A 12927-nucleotide genomic window follows, 5' to 3' on the forward strand; every position below is an offset into this window, starting at 1 on the left:
GGTGGCTTCTGGAAGCTGGAGAAGGCAAGGAAACAGATTCTCTCGTAGAAGCTCAAGAGAGGAATGCAGCCCTATGGACACCTAGATTTCAAGGTGTAAGATAAAAGCCTGTATGGTTTTAGCTGCCAATTTTGTGGTAATTTGTTACAATAGCCATAGAAAACCACTGCAGTGGCATTTCCTAAATATGGTATTTTCTGGGAAGCTTTTGCTTCAGGTATTAGATGCATGTGCTACATGGTGCATGGGGAGCCCCAGTTTCCAGACTATGATTGAGAAGGAAGGCTGGCTGGCTGGGCCAGGTAAAGTCCTATGATAAGTAACGGCCACTAGAAACTCTAAGACAGGACCCTGAAAGTTCAATTTGTATGCAGTCCTCCAGCTTAGACATGAACGCTAATTCACAAACCATTTCTTGGAGCTTCTTCTCAGACTTGCTAACTGTTGGGGATAGCAGGCCATGATGAGGAGGCCATGTGTAGAAGTGGCTACTAAAAGTAAACCGGAGTTAATTGTTAAAAGCTGTTGTGGAAATTCTGTGCATTTGATGACCGCAGTTTCCCAGCAAGGCTATACCACCCCCCGGAGTTTGTAAATGAATTTTTCTTTTCACAACGAAGAGAAAAACACAAACCCAAGAGTCAAGGCAATGTGCAGAGCATTCCTGGGATCCAGGTTGGCTAGCAATGCCAGAGTTCAATCACCCTGCAGAGGTTGCTTTTTCCTGTTTGAGACAGGTGACTATATATTGGTGTGCACAGCTCAAAGGTTGAGCTTACTGCACCGTGGGGAGGAAGCCCTTACACAATCATCTGCCAGTAATATATATTGGCCCTGGGACATCAGTCCCAGCATTTACATGGGTGGTGTCTTTTGAGTTGTCAGGCCAAGAAGTTGCTAGACATTCATGAGATTACTTTGGGTCTCATGACTTCTTACGGTAAGAAGGAAGTCCTCCTTTCCTGGGTGGGGTAATATCTAGAGATTACAATAGGGACCATATATTGTGGCAGTATATAGAGTCCAAAAGGAGCTGCAGCTCTCTGGGGCTCTTCATGAACTAAAATTCTTCAGAGTAGCTCCAAGAAACTGTGTAAAAGCTGTAGTTTGTGGATTTCTTGAACAGTGCAAAAGATCCCGTGGACCCTCTAGTTTATCTCTTAGTTCTTAATTTTTTAAAAAGAGTTTATTTATTTATTTATTTTTTTGAGAGAGAGACTGAGAGAGTATGAGCAGGGGGTGGGGCAGAAGGAGAGGGAGAAGGATAAGCAGACTCCCCACTGAACGGGGAGCCTGACATGGAACTCCACATGGGGCTCCATTCTAGGACACCAGGATCATGACCTGGCATGAAGTCAGATGCTTAACTGATTAAGCCACCCAGATGACCTTAATTCCTAAATTCTAAATAGAGTTCTCTAAGATGGAAGGGCCACTCTGGATGGCCAGGTCTAAATTATATTTATATTACATTTATATTTAGAACAGCCCACCACCTTAGCTGAATCACCTGTGGTCCCTCTATCACCCTTTTAGAATCACTGTCTAAGCCTAACCCACTTTAATGGCCTTTGCCCTGTATTGGGCAGTGTTGGGCTTTGCTTAGTTTCTTGACATAATTTTTGCCCTTTGCCCCTAGATAGAGGGTGTGGTCAGTGACTCACCTGCTAGGTTCTCACTGCCTGATTCCAGTTGATTGGTTAACTCCCATCTGATGTGGTTGCAAAGAGCTTGAGGACCAGTGGAATGCCACAGAATCCCTCTGTGGACCATATCCCAGGTCCTGATGTGGTTCTGGCAATGTCTATGAGCTCCTGTTCTGAGCTACATTGTTCTTCCTTCAGCTGAGGAATTTATCCTTCTCTAGGGCAAAGGAACAAAACTAACAGCCTTGAGGCCTGTTAGCCAGAGGCCTGGATTCTGGGTCTTGGTTATAGATACAAAATAGCTGCCTCAGATATGGAGTACACATAACAAATAAAGCCTGACTCATGGCCCATCTAGCCCTGGTTTCAAAAGAGAGGCTAGACCAGGTCAGGTGTCTTGTGGACTGTATCATGGTGGTGAGCAAATCTTACCACATTTTTTATAAGTATCAATGGATATGATACAAAAGATAGGTCCAAATCCCCCCCTCAACTTCAGTGTGGCCACCACGGGTTCTCCCAGCATACACTATCTCCAGGAAACAGATAATGTTTGGAAGGCTGCATTCTTCTCTCCTCTGTGGAGTTTTGGAGCTTCTAGACTTTTCTAACAGCTATGCAAAGAATTATTTGAATGGTCTAAACCCTGTCAAGGCAGTGAATTGAGGGCTACATACATCAAAACAGGAGACATATGGCAAACTCTCCAAACGAGCCTCTACATGTTCTTGCCATAACTGACACCAGTAAGAATGGATACAGAAAGGACAGGATTGATTAGCCTACACTTCCACTTCCCCATCCTTTGTCCTCTGATGCAGCTGGAGGACTGTGAGCTCACTTTCCATATTTGTATTTAACACTTGTTGGGAGACAATTCTTGATGGGTCTATCACATTTCTGCATGCCTTATGAGCAGAGTCATTGAATGCCCTTTGTTTCAAACTAACTGTTTAAGATAGTATCTTTCTCAGAGCAAAGTATAGGTATGCTTACTGCCCATTGTTTAATATCTGGTTCCCTGAGCTTTTGGGTTTCTCCCTTGCAATGGACCTCACTGGGTATACGAGAATTCATTGGCCCTCTTTGCATTGCCTTTGGGAATTGGGAATCAGGAAACCAGCACAAGAAAATGCCAATACTCAAAAAAAAAAAAAAAAAAAAAAAAAAGAAAAAAGAAAAATGCCAATACTCTTGCGTCTGCCACTGCTGTGAGTTGAGAAGTCCTTTGTTTCTGACCCGGAAGTCTTAGGTGTTCTCCAGCTTCCACAAAACTGTGGCAGGCTCACTTGTTAGACGGCAAGTAGGGTTAAATTTCAGAACCTTCATAGTTCTTTTTTTTTTTTATTCATGAGAGACACACAGAGAAAGAGGCAGAGACACAGGCAGAGGGAGAAGCAGGCTCCATGCAGGGAGCCCGACAACGACGTGGGACCTGATTCCCCGTCTCCAGGATCATGCCCTGGGCTAAAGGTGGCGCTAAACCAACCACTGAGCCACCCAGGCTGCCCACCTTCATAGTTCTTGACCGCCTCTCATTTCTTTCTCATACCCCTCTTGACCCACCAACTAATTCCCCTCATGCCTATGATCCTTAAAGCCATCTGGTAGTTTGGGCCAAGTGGAAGCTACTCATACAGAGTTCAGGACAGACCAAAGGATCAAATTAAAGAGCAAGATTGAAGCTAGGGCAGGACTGAGATATCAGGAAGTTTGGTTTAAGCCTGAAACTAGAGAATTATTGCATTTGTGGACTATTTATAGCTACATTTTTGGTTATATGTTCTACTGACTGGCAGGCAATTCTAAACATGCTTAGGTGAACAATCTCATCGGCTTTCTCATATATGAAATGAGTTGGCTCACATTATCTCTGAGGTTCCTTCTTAGCTATAAAATATGTGCTTTATGAATTTGTAACATGTCTGTCTAGCACACAAATTAGGCACTTGATTTAATTTAAAATAATGATTTCAAAGAAGACTGTGATGTTAGTTGAAAAAAGATAGTATTACAAGTTAAGAAGCCTGGGAGGCAGAGAGTCTGCTTTACCCCCCCTCCAGCCCCTCTCCCTGCTTACACACACACACTCTCTCTGAAATTAACAAATAAATGTTAAAAAAAAAAAAAAAAAGGCTAAGAAGCCTGAATTCTAGACCAGTCCTCTACCACCTTGCTGTGTGACATTGGACAAGTCACTCTCCTTGCCTGGAAGAGGCAAGTGTGGGAAGCGCACGCAAGATGATTTTCAGCACCCCAGGGATGTGGCATGAAATTACACAGTGAGAAAGTAAGTTTCCTTTCAATTATCTTGTTATTTTCCTGATTATGCCAAAGAAAGGGTCTCAGCTTTTTGGCAAAAAGAAAGGAGTCTGAAGCTTAGACACTGCTTAGGCAGCATGGGCTAGAGAGCATTCAATAACGCTGCCCCTCTGCCTCCACTGCCCATTGTTGCTTTACTTATGTTTGTTTTGCCTTCCATTTATGGTAAATAATACAAGTTTTCCATTTATGGGAATGATACAGAGTGTCCTTTAAATTAATTATGAAAATGTTCTAAAATTGATGGTGGTATTGTTTGCACAACTTTGTGAATATACTAAAATACATTAAATTGTACACTTTAGATGGTTGAATTGAATGGCATATGAATTAATATCTCAGAGACCTTTTTAAATTACATTAACTAAAGTAAAAAAGGAGACTGATTTAAATAAATTAGTAAGCCAAAAATAGTATAGGTGGGGAGTTGATATAGAAAAAGTTGTGCAGAGGATGTTAGCTAAAGTTTGGGAAAACACTGGTGGGCTTTGGTGAAAAATATACTTGCTAGCAATGTGATCCTGGACAAGTTTCTTAATCTTTCTGAGCCTATTTCTCGGCCTATGAAATGGGAATAGGAATATCTCCTTTGATTTTTTTTTTTAATTTATTCATGAGAGACACAGAGAGAATGAGAGGCAGAGACACAGGCAGGCTCCATGCAGGGAGCCCAATGAGGGATTCGATCCCGGGATCGGGATCATGCCCTGAACCAAAGGCAGATAGACGTTCAACCACTGAGCCACCCAGGCATCCTTGGATTTTCTTTTTTTAAAGATTATTATTTTTTAATCATTTTAAGTAATTTCTACACCCAACGTGGGGCTTGAACTCACAACCCTGAGATCAAGGGTCACATGTTCCACCGACTGAACCAGCCAGGTACCCCTCAACTTATTGTCTAGCATCCACTTGCCTGTTGGGACTTTGGGCAATTGCCTAACATTGGACCAATGTTAACCATTTACCCTCTGAGGCTCACCCTGCTGCCTTGGTCCCCTTCAATCTTCTGATTTGACAGTGACCCCTCCTCCAGCAAAGTAATCGAGCCCAGGCTACTTCTCTCACATGCCACTGCCAATCCCCATATCAGGCCACACCATCTCTTGCCTGGACAACCAAAATGGCCTCCAGCCTTGCTTGACTCCATTCCTTCTCCAAAGTACAGTTAAAACTGAGCTAGTACAACCTGATTGTGAAACTCTCCTGCTTATCCTTTAGTATCTCTCTACTGTCATTTGGATAAAGTCATGACCCCTTAGCCTGGCTTTTAAAGACCTCTGTGAACTGGTGTCTACTGAACCCTTCAGCCTCTTTTTCCTCCAGTCTTCTCTCCACTTACAATGAAATGGTCACGTTGACACTAGTTACAGTCTCCTAATGTCTCTAGATATTCCTTACATACAGTCGGTGCTCACCAAACAGTAATTAGTGCACCATGGCCTCTTGCCTCCAGGCTTTGCTTGTGCTGTTCCCTCAGTCTGCAATGCACTCCCTACTCCCATTCTCCCAACTATTCTGACTGGTTCTTTTAGACTCTGCCTACCTGTCACCTCCTCAAAGAAGCCTTCCATGCCCTCTCAATGTTAGGTGCATCTTTATGTGTTCTGACAGTATCCTCTGCTTTCCTCTATCATGACGAGGCAAAACCATAGTAGAGGAACTATAGGAAGCATAGGCTGTGGAGTCAAACTACTTGGATTTAAGTCCTAGGTGTGCTACTCACTCCAGCTGTATGACCTTGCGCAAGTCACTTAACACCTCTGTGCTTCCATTTCCTCATTGATAAGACAGAAATAATAATGATACTTACTAACAGGATTCCAATGAGGAATGCCTGATTGCATAATTAATGGCGTAGTGCAGAGTCTGGCACATAGTGAGTACTCAATAAATATTAGCTATTATTATTTCAAGATGCATCATAATCTATTGTAAACACAAGTTCCCTGCTTTGTTTTTCTCACTGTAAGCATCTAGAGGGCATGGAATGTGTCTCATTCACCATTGAATCTCTGGGTACCTAGCTAGCATAGAACCTGACCCATATAGTACTCAATTCAGAGTGAATGAATGAATGAATACCTTGCTCCCTGGTTTGTCTCAGATGACTTTAACTGGTCCTAAAGCTCTCTGTGGATTCCTAAGACAGTTTTCTCTTCTCTGAATAGGCCAGAGCCCAAATCTTGTCTATGCTATTGCGATTCCAGATGGAAATAACTGGTGTCAGTACAAACCCAAACTACCCCCAGGTAGTATAGAAGGAAAATATCTCACACAGTTTGTTATCTTAGCACCTCCTCCTCCTTTTATTCTAGTTTTTCATGACTAGGTGTGGGCAGCACCCAAACAGAACAGGCCAGTCATCCCTTCAACAAAGGTTTGCTGGATCCTGCCCTGTTGGGTGTTGAGGAAGCCAGAAGTGTAGGGCATGAGCCTTGCTTCCAGGGAGCTTCCCCAGGGGTAGCCAGGTCAGGCCAGGAAACGAGCAGGTCCATTGCAAGGCACACTTAGCAGATGTCAGGATCTGACCTAGCCTCACCACTGGGAGCCAGGACATGAATGCAGGACCAGGGAATCTGGCTCCCAAGATCTGGAGCAAGTCCAAGGTTAGTGCAGAAGGTTAGCCACAGCCTCTAAGAGAAGGTAGACCTAAGACTGGCAAAGGTCGAGATCCAGCAGGTAAAGCCCAGCATCAGCGTGAGGGCTAGTGTCTGCTTGCTCTTTCTTCTTCTCTTGCCCCTCTATCTTCTTCCTCCTCTTCCTCCCCTTCTTCCTCCTCCTTCTTTTCCTTTTCCTTTTCCTTCTCCTTCTCCTTCTCTTTCTCTCCAGGGAGGAGAGAGAGAGGCACAGGCGATTTCCTGCTCCAGAAAGTAAGAGCAAGTAAAGGAGCAACAGCCACGAGCCAATATTTGAAAGCAGCTTTGGGTCTCCTGTCAAGACCTGCCTCAGAAAGGCAGTGGCTGTGGGGCTGGACAGCTGGGCCTGCTCCTGGGCCGGCTGTTGGCAGCATGACAGGGGGACACTGAGGATTGGCCCAAGAACAGAAGTCTACCACTAGACCAGCTCTGTGACGTTGCATAAGTCATTTCACCTCTTGGGCCTCCATTTAGAAAAGGAAGGTTGGGGGCAGGGGCACTTGGTTGACTCAGTCAGTGGAGTGTGTAATTCTTGATCTCAGAGTTGTAGGTGCAAGCCCCATGTTGGGTATAGAGATTGCCTAGAAATAAAATATTTAAGCGGACCCTGGCTGGGTCAGTCAGTTAAGTGTTGGACTCTTGATTTTGGCTCAGATCATGATCTCAGGGTTGTGAAATCCAGACCAGCATGAAGTCTGCTTGAGATTTTCTCTCTCCCTCTCTTCTGCCCCTCCTCACTCCTCAAATGCTCTTTCTGTCTCTCAAAATAAATAAAAAGAAAAAAAATAAAATCTTACAAAAGAAAAAAAAGAAAAGGAAAGTTGAGACAGTGCTAAGGGTTTCTCCAACCTTAAAATATGAAGACTTCTTTTTCAAAGCAAAAAATTTCAGACTCCACAGGATGGCAATGGTAATCTGGTACCCACTGATCAAAAAAATGCAAAATGATAAAAACAGCGATCATTTTTGAATTCTTTAAAGGAATCTGCATTTTGTTAATCACAGGAGCATCTACTGTCATTTATAAAAATTAGGGGTACAACATCCTTTGAGGCTCAGAATCACAACCTTTGTGAAAAGCTCCCACCCAAATCCAATCAGACCTTTTATCTTTCTTAGAACTTACCGAAATTGTCTCATATGCCTCCGGCTTGAAAAACACCAGAGCACTGGGCCAGTGTTTTTCAAACTTTTACCTATTATACAGTCCACCAATGATGCTAATATGATAAAACAAAATCTGAAAGCAGAAGTGATAGATGACATTTGTCATTTTTTGGCTGTCCAGCTTCAGAATCCCTTCCCAGGTGCATGGAAGACTCCACCTTATGAGTCTTAGTGGAAGGTGGCCTCTACTGCTCACTATCACGAGAGGCTTGCTTCCCAGTCTCCTTCATTGGCAGGACTCAGACATGTGAACCTGAACCTGGGCTTGGCCAATCAGGAGCACCACCTGGATTCTGAATCAGAGACCACAGAGAGAACCCGTTAGAGAACCTTCTCCTGTGGGGTGGCAGCAGCTGTGGCAGCCATGTCCAGATTTCAAGGTAGCAGCAGCCCAGTTATCATTAAGGCCCCAGCCCTGGTGGTGGCACAAGCTTCCCAGGATTCTGAGGCCAGGGCAGGGCTCTGGATAGCTTCTGTGCCACAGTTTTGGCTGTGCTCCTGGCTGCTTCCAAGCATTCTTTGTTCTCACTCGTGCCCTGTGCCTGGTTCTCCAGCCTTCCCAGAGATTCCACGGGCTATCCAACATCCTTTCCATAAATTCCTCTTCAGCTTTACTCATCCAGAGCCAGTTCCTGTTGTGCTTTTAAATCAAAGCCCTGGCTGATTCACAGTCGTAAGTCAGTGTCAGCAACCAACGTTTCTATTTTGCTTTGGTCACTCAGTTCTGAGAAAGTTCTGATCATATAAACAGGTGGTATTTCACTTTATTTGGGCTGTTATAACAAAATACTGAAGAGTGAGAGGCTTACAAACTACAGAAATTTATTTCTCACAGTTCTGGAGACTGCAAGTCCTAGGTCACAGTACCAGCTTGGTCGGGTGGGGGCTTTCTTCTGAGGAGCAACTTCTCATCAGATCCTCACATGACAGAAAGGGCTAGAGAGATCTGTGGGGCCTCTTTCATGAGGGTGTTAATTCCTATCATTAGGGCTCTGTCCTCATGACCTAATCACCACCCAAAGGCCCCTACCTCCTAATACTATCACTTTGGGGATTAGGATTTCAACATATGGATTCTGGAGGAACACAAACATTCAAACCAGGGTGCCTCGGTGGCTCAGTCGGTTAAGCATCTGCCTTTCACTTAGGTCATAATCCCAGGGTCCTGGGATCAAGTCCTGTGTTGGGCTTCTGCTTAGTGGGGAGTCTGCTTCTCCTTCTCACTTTCTCTCTGTGCCCTTCCCCCACACTTTCTCTCAAATAAATAAATAAGATCTTAAAAAAATCCAATCATAGCAGATGGTTATAAGTAATAATGATAGACACCATTACATGGCACCCCCTACATAGCAGGTCCTATTCCACACACTTTACATATATTAACTCACTTTTTAAAAAAATACATTTTTAATTTATTCGACAGAGAGAGAGTACAAGCAGGAGGAGCTGCAGGCAGAGGGAAAGGGAGAAGCAGGCTTTCCGATGAGCAGAGAGCCTGATGCAGGGCTCCTAACAACTGAGTCACTTAACAGACTTTTGAGGTAGATCTATCATTAACATTCCCCTGTTAAAGGTAGAAGACTGAGGTACAGAGGAATGGAATAATTTGCCCAAAGCCAAGAGTTTAAATCAAGACAGTCCTGTGCTAGGGTCTGGGCTCTTAACTCCTGCTAACAGTTTTTTTTTTTTTTTTCTTTCCTATTTGGTCTTTGAGATTAGAATAGTCTTTAATTAAACCAATCTGGAAGCTAGAAAGAGTAGTATAGATTTTTGCTTCAAAGTTGAATGAGTAATTATCAAAATATGCAATAACTACTCTTTATTTTCATCATAAATGTAGAAGTCAGGCAATAAACAAGTAAAACTTACAACAAGTACTAAACAAACAAGACAGTTTTATCACTTCATATTCACTGGGATAAGCCCGGTGGTTTATGGAGCCCAGGGCACCTCATGCAGGAAGTACTCTGCTCTTCATAAGCAGACATGCCTAGGCTGGTGGGGCGCTGAACCTCACAAGGCACACCTACTATCTGTGCCAGCCTGGGCCAGAGATGTCAGAAGGAGCTTGTGCCAAAGTCAGCACAAAACTGAGTTTACAAAAAAAAAAACCCAAAACCAAAACCAAAACAAAAAACACTATAATAATGAAGGCATGTCACAGGGGCATAGGAGTCAACTGAAAGACCTCTCAGTGGCCAAAGCTAGGACAATTTGAGGAGCAAAATAAAGTAGCATCAGATTATAGCCCAAAGTATAAATATCTGTGAGTCTGTACTCCTATACATTTTTAAAATTTATTTTTATTTTTTTTAAAGATTTTTATTTATTTATTCATTATATATATATATATATATATATATATAGAGAGAGAGAGAGAGAGAGAGAGAGAGAGAGAGAGAGAAGCAGAGACACAGGCAGAGGGAGAAGCAGGCTCCATGCAGGGAGCCCGATGTGGGACTCGATACCAGGTCTGCAGGCTCACACCCCAGGCCAAAGGCAGGCACCAAACCGCTGAGCCACCCAGGGATCCCCTACATTTTTTAAAAAAGAAAACTTTACAGCAGCCCAGGTGGCTCAGTGATTTAGTGCCACCTTTAGCCTGGGGCCTGATCTGGGGACCTGGGATAGAGTCCCACGACGGGCTCCCTGCATGGAGCCTGCTTCTCCCTCTGCCTGTGTCTCTGCCTCTCTCTGTGTGTCTCTCGTGAATAAATAAGTAAAATAAAATAAAATAAAAAAGAAAACTTTAGGGGTGCCGGGGTAGCTCAGTCAGCTAAGTGTTTTGTTTGCCTTTGGCTTGGGTCATGATCCCAGGGTCCTGGGATCAAGCTTGGCATGGGGCTCTCTGATCAGTGGGGAGCCTGCTTCTCCCTCTCCCTCTGCCTGCCACTCTGCCTACTTGTGCTTTCTCTCTTTCTGTCAAATCAATAAATAAAATCTTAAAAAAAAAAAAAAACACCAAAAAAAAAAAAAAAAGAAAACTTTACAGTGGGGAAATCTGACAACCACTACTTCAGCGAGGTGGTCATGATCTACATCAATATTCATAAATCATATTGATAATATGTATCTTTGTACACTTCGTATGATGTGATGAAAATGGTACTTTATATCTGTGATCTTCCTCCCTCAAACCAACAACCCCAGTCTACTTGTGAGAAAAGCATCAGACAACCCCAACAGAAAAGTATACTACAAAAATCCTACAAAACTCAACCAGTAGTCACAAGGTCATCAACAAGAAAAGTCTGAGAAATTGTCACAACCAAGAGGAGCCCAAGAAGGCATGGTGCTTTGTATAATGTGGTATACTACTTGGGAAACTGGAATAGAAAAAGGCCATTAGGTAAAAACTAAGGAAATTTGAATAAACTATGGACTTTAATTAATAATTATGTCTCAGTATTGATTCACCAATTGTGACTAATGTACCACACATTAATAATGTTAATGTTAATAATAGGAGAAAGTGAGTGCTGGGGAAGGAGAGGGTAATATGGGAATTCTGTACAAACTGCTTATAATTTCTTTCTAAATCTACATTTTTTTCTTAAAAAATAAATTCTATTAGAGTGCCTGGCTAGCTCAGTTAGTAGAGCATGGGACTCTTGATCTTGGGATCATGAGTTCAAGCCCCACCTTGGTCAGGGAGCCTACTTATAAAATGATAATAATAAACATAAAATTTATCGATAAAAGAAGAATAATAAAATTGACTGCCCTCCCCTCAAAAAAAGTTAGTTTACCGGGCAGTGGGACTTAAACCAAAGAGGTCTTGGCAGACTAGAAGTGTATATTTAATGCATTTACATTGCTGCACACTAAGCACTCTTTAATAGCAGTTTTTTCTTTTCAGTTTTCATCTTTTATTTTTAAATATTTTATTTATTTATTCACGAGAGACAGAGAGAAAGAGAGAGGCAGACGGAGAAGCAGGCTCCATGCAGGGAGCCTGACGTGGGACTCGATCCCAGGTCTCCAGGAACATACCCTGGGCTGAAGGTGGCGTTAAACCACTGAGCCACCCGGGCTGCCCAATAGCAGTTTTGAAAATACTGAAATATAGTTTCAAATGAAATTCTAAACTTCCCATTGCATCCCTGGATCACCTCTGAGTAGCTGAGCTCAGTTTGAGCTGCTCTGATGGAGAGAAAAATCACAGATAATATCCTTTGTCTCTGCCCCTAGAACTCTCTGGATCTCTAAAATGGGGGGCGGGGTGCACCTCAAGGCAAAGCAAAACAAAATCACTTCCCCTCCCCCACGGCACCCAAGCCACTGTGCAGCAACTGCTTGGAAGCCAGGCCACAGTTGTCCTCATGTTGCATTTGCCTGTCAGGCCCAGCTCCCTTCGGCAGCGGGAAGGGCAGGAGGCTGGTATGAAGTGGGGCGACAGATGGCTGGGACATGTCCTCTTGAAGCTCAGCTGCCCTGGCCAGCCTGCCAAGCTGTGTACATTTCTAAAGTTTGAGGTTCAACCAGAAGAGACGAGTAATGATTTTAAATCACTGGCTGAGACACATGGCTAATCCTTGGGTAGTCAGAGAAGAGCGCTTTAAAACTCACTTAAATCCTGTGCGGGGAAACGAGAAAACCCTGTGTGCTTTCTTGGCTTTGAACCCAGATCAAGCCGTCCTGGGGGGGCAGTTGGGCATTTGTCCAGGATCCCAGCGTGCATTCTGCTTTCTCTGCTTTTAGAAAGGGGGTGATGTTTCAGTTGGTGTGTTTATTTGGGGTGAGGAGGGGCAAGGCTGTTTAGCAGGCAGGTTTGGATCCTGACAAATTATGCACCCTGATATTTGCCTCTGGTCTGGAGTCGGGAGATCTCTAGTCAATCCACTTTGTAAGTTCAGTCTGTGCTGGTTCAGACTCTTATTTCTTGCCTGGATTATGCCAACAGTCTCCTACTATCCTGGCTTCTCAGTCCTATGTCATTAGAATATTCCATGATGTAAGGTCATCTCTGTTATTATACATTTCCCTTTTTTTTTTAAATTTATTTATTCATGAGAGACACAGAGAGAGGCAGAGACATAGGCAGAGGGAGAAGCAGACTCCTTGCTGGGAGCCCAATGCAGGACTCGCTCCCAGGATCACGGCCTGGGCCAAAGGCAGATGCTCAACCACTGAGCCATCCGGGTGTCCCATCT

The sequence above is a fragment of the Canis lupus genome, chromosome 8, assembly GCF_011100685.1.
Source record: "Canis lupus familiaris isolate Mischka breed German Shepherd chromosome 8, alternate assembly UU_Cfam_GSD_1.0, whole genome shotgun sequence".
Classification (NCBI taxonomy): Eukaryota; Metazoa; Chordata; class Mammalia; order Carnivora; family Canidae; genus Canis; species Canis lupus.